A 10,255-nucleotide genomic window follows, 5' to 3' on the forward strand; every position below is an offset into this window, starting at 1 on the left:
GCAGGCTCTGGATATGTTTTACTAATAATGGACTGCGGCACACAGCAACGGTCTCTGAATGGCCTCCAGGTATGGCAATCTTTCTGCAATAAATGTCCTGCCCTTCTGCAGCTAGGGGTCTCTCCTACTCACCTGCTGTGTCAGACGGACAGAGGACCAGAGTTAACTCATAATGAAAACAACTCTTCGCTTTTGCATTGACTCTAGTCTCTTGGTGGTTTTGTGGGGTGCACACTCTGGTCGCATTTTAAGACAAGGGCTCTCACTGGCCTGGAACATATAAAGTAGGGTAGCTGGACTAGACAATGGGCTCAGGGTCTGTCTCTGCCTCTTCAGTACTCCTACACTCCTACCACACGGCCCAGCTTTGTAAACTCAGGGTCTTGGGATCAAACTCCAGCCCTCACATACTACGAGGCAATCGTTTTACTGCTGGAGCCATCTCCCCAGATGTTTCTTTCCTAACATTGTTGCTAATAGAAGAGAAGTAAGTAGAATCAAGCTTATGGATTTTTAAAATTTCTCTGTGAGTTCGAGACCAGCCTGGTCTACACAGCTAGTTCCAGGACAGGCTCCAAAGCCACAGAGAAACCCTGTCTCGAAAAACCAAAATAAATAAATAAATAAATAAATAAATAAATAAACAAACAAATAAATAAATAAATCCAATCAGTTTGCTAAACTCCTAATAAATTTTCACCTCTCCCCCAACACACACATCTCTTCCCACAATGCAAAGCTTTATTTCTCCCTAGGAGCTGAAGGAGCTAAAGAGCAGGCTTCCTGGTGCTCCCTGTTGCTGTGGTGTCACCTCTGGCTTCTGCCAGCGCTCCCTCCATCCATTCAGCTGATCCTGCCTCTTCTTTTCCTGTACTGCACCCTTTCCTTGTCCTGCACCTGGGGCTTTAGGTAACTGCCTTGCTTGACTCCGCGTGGCCGTGCAGAGCGCCAGGGTGGATTCCCGGCCAGCCAAGTTTGCCGAGCACAGAGAGCCAGCTGCCTCACCTTGTCTACAACCTTGGCTTTTAATCTCTCCTTTTAATCTTCTGTGAATTCCTTAGGGTCTTTTGCTCTCCCAGCCACACAGGCTTTGAACAAAGGGTTTTTGTTGCTTTCTTTACAGGCTCTCTCCAACTTCTTCCCTGAGCTGTGTGCCACATCCCAGCTGACAGTGGGCAGCAGGGGACTCATGGGCATCTTTGCTTGTCAATCTCACCTCGTGAGCTTTCAGCGTTTTCTCATTAACTGTGGTTATTGGCTATGCCTTTGTCAGACAGACTTTTTCAGAGGGACAGTGAATCTTTGTTCTTTCTAGATGGGTAACACTTCTTATGAATAAAAAACTGAATTTTATTCAATACTCTCTTGTATCTACTGAGATGGCCTCATGAGCTGACTGTGAGGGTCCCTATGGCTCTGGGAAGGGACAAGGACAAAGACAGAGACAGACCTCCTCTGCACCTCTCTAAAAGGCAGAGTCCAGAGACCTGCCCCCAGACTCCCTGTGCAAGAAGAGGAGTAAGCCAGGCCCCTCTCCTCACCATTAGAACCTTCTGGCTCTTTCCACATTCTAGCTGTGTTTCCATTTTTTCAAAAATTTTTCACGTGTATGGGCGTTTTGGCTACATGTATGTCTGTGCACCACTGAGCCCGTAGAGGCCAGAGAATCTACTGGAACTTGAATTACAAGGTTAGCCACCATGTTGATGCTGGGAATCGAATCCAGGTCTTCTGGAAAAGCAAACAAATGCTCCATCTCTCCAGCGCCCAGCCCCCTACCTGTGTTTCTTTAAGCTTCTGAATGGCTGGGCGGTGGTGCAAACGCCTTTAATCCCAGCACTCAGGAGGCAGAGGCAGGTGGATCTCTGTGAATTCGAGGCCAGCCTGATCTACAAGAGCTAGTTCCAGGATAGGCTTCAAAGCTACAGAGAAACCCTGTCTCGAAAAAACAAAAACAAAACAAAACAAAAAAAAAAAAAAAAAAAAAAAACCCCGTCTGGATCTCTCTCTTTGGTGTTTATCAATTCCAGGACCGAGTAGAAGCTTAAGGGGCTGTGGTCTAAGCCTGCTCTCTGTACTGCTTTCTGACCTAAAGCAAAGGCAGCTGGGTGTGGGCATCAGGCGTGTCTCAGGAAACCCTGATCTGGAATCCCTTATGGTGCTTTGGGACCGCGGTGAGCCCTGTCCTCTCCTGAGTGTCTGGAAATGAGCTGGAAACTGTTGTCCTTGGAGAGACACGGAGTGCAAGTCCACTCTCTGGGCCCTGGTGGGTAGGGGTCCAGCCTCCTACCCACACCAGGACCCTTTACCCAGAGTCTCAGACCCCAAGCTCCTTGGGCTTTGCAGCGTACCATCACTGGAGAGAAAGCGTTGGCTCTGAGGCCATCCAGCTGGCCTGGCAGAGCCAGTCCGGGGGCAGGGTTGATGCCTGGTTCTTCTCAGGTCTGTGACTCTAGAGTTGCTGGTGTCCTGAAGGTATAACAGTGCTAGGGTTCTATACAAGAGAGCCCCCAGTTCTTCAGTTCCCATGGGCCCCTCAACGTTATTTGTCTGAGTGTCATATATAGAGAGATGGGGTCAAAGAGTTTAGTTGGGTTGGGGAGGGATGCCATTGGTTACAACCGGGGTGGTGTACCAGTTGCTGCGGGTCTTTGTTCATGGCCACGTTTCTGGTGATCTGGGTCTGAGCCTCTGTTTCCAGGATTTTGTGCTCTTATTTAAAGACTTGAAACAAAAGCTCATAGAGACTACAAAGTAACAAGGAAACTATAGTCACAATAATGCAATGCAGATCAGAAAGAAATCATATACACATTCACTGTGTGCACAAATGAAAGTTCAGAAGGAAAAGCTTAGTGAGACCTAGGTAAAGTCCTAAGTTGCCAAGTGCATCTCCTACCTTGGCTGTGCCTACCCTACTATTCTTTGGGCAGTTCTGTCCCAGGCTTACTTATCTAGGCATTGTGTATGTGTTGATGTGTATTCAGGGAAGGTTCAGTTCCTACATTCTCGGGCTGGAGAGCTGACTTGCGATGAAGAGAGCAGAGCATGCCACTCTTGCAGCAGACAGAAGCCTAATTCCCAGCCCCTGTAACTAACTCCAGCTCTCGAGAACCTGACGTCTCCTCTGGTCTCTTCAGGCATTACATACACGGCACACAACACAGACACATAGATAAAAACAAATTACAAGGGGGCTGGAGAGATGGCTCAGTGGTTAAAGAGCATTGCCTGCTCTTCCAAAGGTCCTGAGTTCAATTCCCAGCAACCACATGGTGGCTCACAACCATCTGTAAAGAGGTCTGGTGCCCTCTTCTGGCATGCAGACATACACACAGACAGAACATTGTATACATAATAAATAAATAAATATTAAAAAAAAACAAAAAAACAAATTACAACTTAAGAAATAATTATTTCTGTCAAGAGGGACAAGGCCATGTGGGAGAGAGTACTCGAAGCCACTGATTACTGTTTTAGGACTTCCTTTTATGGGGTTCAGGAGAGGAGGAGTTTGGTTGCCAAGGGGTACAGGGTGGGCAGTTCTCTGTTTGATTTTGCTCCCTGCGCATATCCTTCCCTTCAACTCATCTGACTCCAGGCCTCCACAAGACGGTAAACAGGGACTTTTCCTGAAAGTTACTTCAAAGACACAGTTTGTCCTGCTGCTGCATGTGAGCTCAAAACTAGTTCAGGCCAGATCAGCCCTGATACATTTCTACTGGACATGCTGGGAATATGTTTATGGAAACTGCCCAAGTTCGATGGTTATTAGGAAATAGAGAAACTTTTCCCATTGTTTGCAGTGGTGTTGTTTCCCTGGCTGCCATGGAACTTGCTCTGTAGACTGAAAGACCCTCAGAGAGGACCTTTTTCTCCGATGAAGACCCCAGAACCAGGACACTCCGAGACCAGGCCACAGGATGCAATTAGCAAGAGGTTTATTGAGTAAACACAGGTACCTGCGGGGCGGCAAAGTCTTTCGGAGGACTTGTGCGCCTGCCAACTAGAGGGCGGGCTATTTATAGGGAAGAGCAAAAAAGCAAGTTTACAGAAGCAAAAGAGTGGTTATTGGTCGATCAGAATGAGGCAGGGTGTCAGCAAAAAGCAAGTTTACAGAAGCAAAAGCGTGGTTATCAGAATGAGGCAGGGGGGCATGAATGGTTTCCTCTCTCAGCATGGATGTCTGGCAACAGTCATCCTGTTCCTATCTTTATAGATATCCTGTTTTGCAGTCAACCTGCTTTGTTGATGTCCTATCTTATTGACATCCTGCCTTGCAGTCTTCCTATCTCATAGACACCCTGCTCTCTCAAGCACATGGGATGTTCTTACGAGAGCAGGCTGGCTGCTAATCCAGAGAATTTTTTTATTTTAAGCAAACAGGACGTTCCCCCGGGAGCATGCTAGCTGCAGGCTTTGAGGAGGAGGTCTGTAGGGTCTTTCATAGACCAGGTTGGCCTCAAACTCACAGAGATTTGTCTGCCTCTGCCTCCTGAGTGCTGGGATTAATGGTGTATGCCACCACCACCCAGCACTTTCCCATTGTTTAGAGATGGGTGTGTGTGTAGTTTGATGCTGTGCACTGTTAGAAGAGGGGTGTGTGTGCTTAGTACTTGTAGGTAATGTCCTAGGTTGCCAAGTGCATCTCCTACCTTGGCGGTGCCTACCCTTCTGTTCCTTGGGCAGTCCTTTCATTCTGTCCCAGGCTCACCCATCTAGGCTTTGTGTATATGTGTTGATGTGTGTTGGGGGAGGTTCACTTGTTACTCCTAGCCCCACCTTCTCCTCCATTAGTCACTCCTGTCTGCAGTGCTCGAGCTGTGCTCTAAACTGGCCATCTGGTGTCCTCCATTTGTCCATGTTGTTATCCTCTAATTTTTGGCAGTCATCAAGGAGCCCCGTTGGCTAAATGTGTCCCACCTCCTTCTGTGTTTGCTGTCTTGTTACTGTTTCCTGTATCATTGGACTGCGCAACATTTTTTATCCAATTTCTGTTTTGCTCTTTTATTTCACATTTACTTTGTATTTCTATCTTTTTTTTTTCTGGTGCTGGAGATCAAGCTCAGGGCCTCATGTATGCTAGCCAGGTGTTCTTCGCCAGGCTATCTCAGCAGCCTACATCCCTATTTTTGATCATTTTTATTTTTGGTGTGTAATTAATTGCATTTAACGATTGCTGCCAGCCCTTTCTAAACTTCCCACCATGCTCTGGGCAGTAGGAGGGCTCCTCTTCAGGAACATGCATGTACACTGGGGCTTGCATTCTTGCATGTCCTCAAACACAACACCCTCACAGCAACCTTTGTGCCTAAGGACAGCCGATCAGGAGAGACAGGCAAAGCCCTCACCTTTTCCCTATGAGGACTGTGCTAGTTTCTGGGCCTGAAACAATAGAACTCTCTCCCCTCACTCTCTGGAGGCCACAGCTCCACCACCAAACACCAGAAGGACTGTGTTCTCTAGCCGAGGGTGCTGAATGCTGTGTATGTTCCTTCTGGGTCCTATTGCTTATCAACTCTGACCTACTTTGTTGTCACATGCTGTCTCCCCGTATCTGTGGCTCTTCCCCTTTTTTTCATAAGGACAACAGTTATATGGGATTAGGACTCACAATATGGAGCGTGATTGTGTCTTAATTTGATTATATCTGCAGTGACCCCATTTCTAAATAAGGTCACATTCACAGGGCCAGAGGTTAGGACTCAAGCATATTTGGGGGGCAGGGAGAGCATAATTCTACTCAAGACAAGTGTCATTCAGAGAAAAGAGCATCATTTCCTTTCTTCCTGGTACTGACTGCTACTGAGCAGGAGTCTGATGCCAACATGGCTTCCTTCCCCTACATAATGTTCAGTTTTGGGCTGTAGTGCCCAAAGGATTATGTCTTTAGCATATAAAACCCAGGGGATGTGTCATGGCATGTCCTGGATCGATCATTCTATATCAACCCCTTAAATCCCTGATGTGCACATCCTTGTGCAGCCCAGGAAAACAGTGTGGGACTATAGTTTAGTGGGTTCTACCTGCTGCAAGTGGGCTACACAGGCCCAAATCATGTGGTCCTGAGCTTTACTGTTCTTGGATTTTTATGCACAAAAGCTATGTCCTGTCCTGGTTGACACACTCCAATTAGCAAGAACAGTTAGCAATAAGCAAAGCTATGGAAGGCAAAAGATAAGGTTAGTATATTTAAGGACTTTCCCAAAACTGTGGACTATGATGGATTGGATATTTGCTCTCATTTTGGCAGATTTTGGGGTCTACATGCTGGGGTCTTAGGTCAGAATGGCACTTTGGTGCCTCTACCATGTGTCAGTTATGCTAAGGTCTAGGGACCTGTTATATACCTGAAAACTGGAAGGGCTCAATCTTTAGGCCTCATCTCCTGGGTTATAGCTGTGGTGTGTATGGTGGGATATTTGTACACTGGTGGAGAAGCATTGCTATGATTGGTGTAATAAAAGGCTGAACAGCCAATAGCTGGGTGGGAGAGGATAGGGGGGACTTCTGGGAGGACAAAAGGCAGAGTCACCAGCCAGACACGGAGGAAGTAGGAAGCACATGCAGTATGGAGATGAGGTAATGAGCCTTGTAGAAGAACATAGATTAAAAACACGGGTTAATTTAAGTTATAGGAACTAGTTAGGTGACGTGGGATTCCCCTCTGCATGCTGTGATTAACATTAATGAATAAAGAAAGTTGGCTTGAGCCTATAGCAAGGCAGAACTTAGCTAGGCGGGTGCAGGGAAAACTAAACTGAATGCGGGAAGAAAGAAGGAGGAGTTAGAGAGAAGCCATGTAGCCCTGCCAGAGACAGACATCCTGGAATCTTGCCAGTAAGCTACAGCCACATGGCAATATACAGATGAATAGAAATGGGTTAAATTAAGATGTAAGAGTTAGCCAGTAAGAAGCTAGAGCTAATGGGCCAAGCAATGAATTAAATGATACAGTTTCTGTGTGATTATTTTGGGGCTGAGCAGCTGGGAACAAACAAGCAGCCTCCTTATAACAGTTAGGAACAAGCCTAAGCTAAGGCTGAGTTTTCATAATTAATAGTAAGTCTCTGCGTCCTTATTTGGGAGCTGGCTGTCCTGACAAGAAAGAACCACTATAATGTGCCACTGTACAGTGTCAGCTGGCCCCTGCATGCCACAACAAGCCAGGTCCATGAGACACTGCATGAAGTTCCAGAAGAGGCTGCACTGTCTATGGTGGGAAGTCAGGGTGGCTTTTAGCTCTAATGGGGGCAAGAATGGGGACTGACAGTGGCACGTCTGGGATGATGGGCATGTTCTGTCTGGATGGAGCTCCCCGGGAGCTGGAGTTACAGGAGGCTGTAAACCATCAGATGCAGGTGCTGGGAACTGAACTTGGATCCTTTGGAAAAACAGCAAGTGCTCTTGACCACTTAAGTATCTCTTTAAACCCTGAGATCTGAAGTCTTTGTTTGCTTGGTTTTGTTTTTGTTTTTTGAGACAGGGTTTCTCTGTGTAGCTTTGGAGCCTGTCCTGGAACTTGCTCTGTGAGTTTGACCACAAACTTACAGAGATCTGCTTGCCTCTGCCTCCCAAGTGCTGGGAGTAAAGGCATGTGCCACCACTGCCCAGCAAAATCTGAAGTCCTAATAGTTCCCAACAATGTACAAAGGTTAGTTCAAAGTTTCCTCTCAGAATCAAGGCAGAAAAAGAAAAAGGAGAAAAAAAAAAGCAGCGTGTGCCGATTAGTTTTTTGTCAACTTGACGGGAGCTTGAGTGTGTCATCCAGGAAGAGGGAATGACTCACTCCACCCAGGGATTTCCTCTGTCAGATCTGCCTTATAGGCAAGACTGTGGGGTATCTCATTGATTACTGGGGATCCTGGGTGGTATAAGGAAGGTAGTTGAACATGGGCCGTGGAGCGAGCCACTCAGCAACTTTCCTCCATGGTTGGTGCCCCTGCTCCTGTTTGAGTTCCTGCCCTCGACTACCTTCAGCGGCGAGCTCTGCACGATGTTTCAGACAAATCAGCCCTTCCCTTCCCTGGCTGTTTTAGCTCATGCTGTTTATCATGACAGTAGAAAGCCAAACCAAAACACTGAGGTCATATATTATATATAATAATCTCCCACTATACAATAAAGGAAGTTTATAAATATAATATCTCACAACACAATAAGGTAAATGTCCCTGTTCCAAAAGAACCAAAGTAATACCAAATCCCAACAGAGTAAACATTACCCCGGTTATCCACAGCCAGGATCTCTGTAATGTTGTAAAGCAGATTCTAACGGGCAAGGGCAGTCCTGTTCTATGGCCTTGAGATTTGCACCCACACGTCCCCTTTCCTGGTCTGGCTCCACCAGCTGCCCTGGCTCTCAACAGACATCCCACATTCCTGGCATTTCTAATGACCTGGAGCTCCCACTGAAGTTTAGGAGTTTACTCTAATGACTTTGTGCAATGCCCCCAGGGGATGCCTGCAGGGACCCTGACCTTGCTACATGTCACCTGCCAACCTTCCCCAACCTTTGAAATCTTGGTAGGTGCAAAAACTTACATATTGGTTGTCTGAAAACAAAAAACAAAACCAAATAAAACAACAGCTTCATGATATTCTGCCTTGAAATCTTCTCTGCCCAAGAGTCCATTATTTTTTAATTCTGTCTCAAGATCTCAAGACACAGGGAAACGTAAAGTCTTTTCTTAACATTTTATTTTATATGTATAAGTACTTCACCTGTATTTATGTATGTGCACCAAATGTGTGCCTGTGCCTGTGGAGGCCAAAAGAGGAAATCAGATCCCTGGATCTGGAGTTACAGACAGTTGTGAGATGCCATGTGAGTTTTTGGAAAGTACTCCTAATCTCTGGGCCATCTCTCTAGCCCCATCTACATTTCTGTCAGTGTTCTTCTGAGCGCCTACTAGAATCACCCATGATGCCTTTAATCCCAGCACTCGGGAGGCAGAGGCAGGCGGATCTCTGTGAGTTCGAGACCAGCCTGGTCTACAGAGCTAGTTCCAGGACAGGCTCCAAAGCCACAGCGAAACCCTGTCTCGAAAAACAAAAACAAAAAAAAAAAAAAAAAAAAAAAAAAAAAAAAAACATGAGGCTGTCCTCCCAACCATGTAGGGATTCCCCAGCCTGCATCTCTGAATATTTTTGTATTCTTCTAGACATCAGCTCCAAAGGCTTACAAATCTTTTCTTCAGGGTCAGTCACAGAAATGATCTCAATTCTTGGGTATCAGTTTTCAGCGCTAGCTTTTGCCATCAGTGTGACACAAATTCCTGACAAACCACCTAAAAGAAGGGAAGATTTATTTTGTCTCATGTTTCAGAGGTTTTATTCTGTGGAAGAACATCATGTAGTGTAGAAGAGAAAGCTGTCTTTCTCACGGGGGATAGGAAGGAGATCCCATGACAGACAGACAAGACACACAGAAAGACCAGAGCAACAGAGAGAGACAAACACACATACACGGGGCAGGGGGGTGGGGGGGTGGAGGACACACCTCCACTAGCCTACTTCCTTTAGCTAGGTCCCACCTGGTGAAGTTTCCAGAATTATTCAGAATAGTGGCACTAGTTGGGCACCAGACATTCAGCACATCATATATTCAAATCATAGCCATCTCTTCAGGACATCCTGTCATGGGTTACCTTCTCACCGGGATCCACAGGTAGGACTCACGCAGCTCACCTAAGAGCAGGTTTTCCCTCCCGAGACTAGTCAAGGCAAACCTCCTCCTGGAGGGGTCCTATGGAGACTGTCCACAGACAAGTTCTCCTCAGAGAGATCGCCTCAGAAAGTCTCTCAGACAGGTCTTCCGTGGTGATGGAATTTCCACACATAGGTCTCAGGGGAGACTTCATGGTGATGGTCTTTTTTGGCAGATCATCAAAGGATCTCCTCGGGGAGAGTTTTCTCAGGTAGGTCTCCTCAGGGAGTTGCCCTGTGGTGATAATCTTGCTTGTACTCTAACAAATAAAACTTGCCTGAAGATAAGAGGGTGGAGCTAGCCCCTAGTTAATCATAGAGGTCTGGAGGACCGTACAGACAGGATATGGCTGGACTAAGAGAGGAATATAATGCAGGAGGAGACATGAGGTCAGCCCTTTTTTGGATGAGGAGTTAGTAAGAGTTGGCTGTGGTGTGCTCCTTTTTCTCTCAGATCTTTTAGCATTTGCCCCAATATCTGGTCCTAGGTTTTTATTAACACCAGTTAGGGCTGGGCAGTGGTGGCACACACCTTCAATCCTAGCATT

The sequence above is a fragment of the Microtus ochrogaster genome, unplaced genomic scaffold, assembly GCF_000317375.1.
Source record: "Microtus ochrogaster isolate Prairie Vole_2 unplaced genomic scaffold, MicOch1.0 UNK5, whole genome shotgun sequence".
Taxonomy (NCBI): domain Eukaryota; kingdom Metazoa; phylum Chordata; class Mammalia; order Rodentia; family Cricetidae; genus Microtus; species Microtus ochrogaster.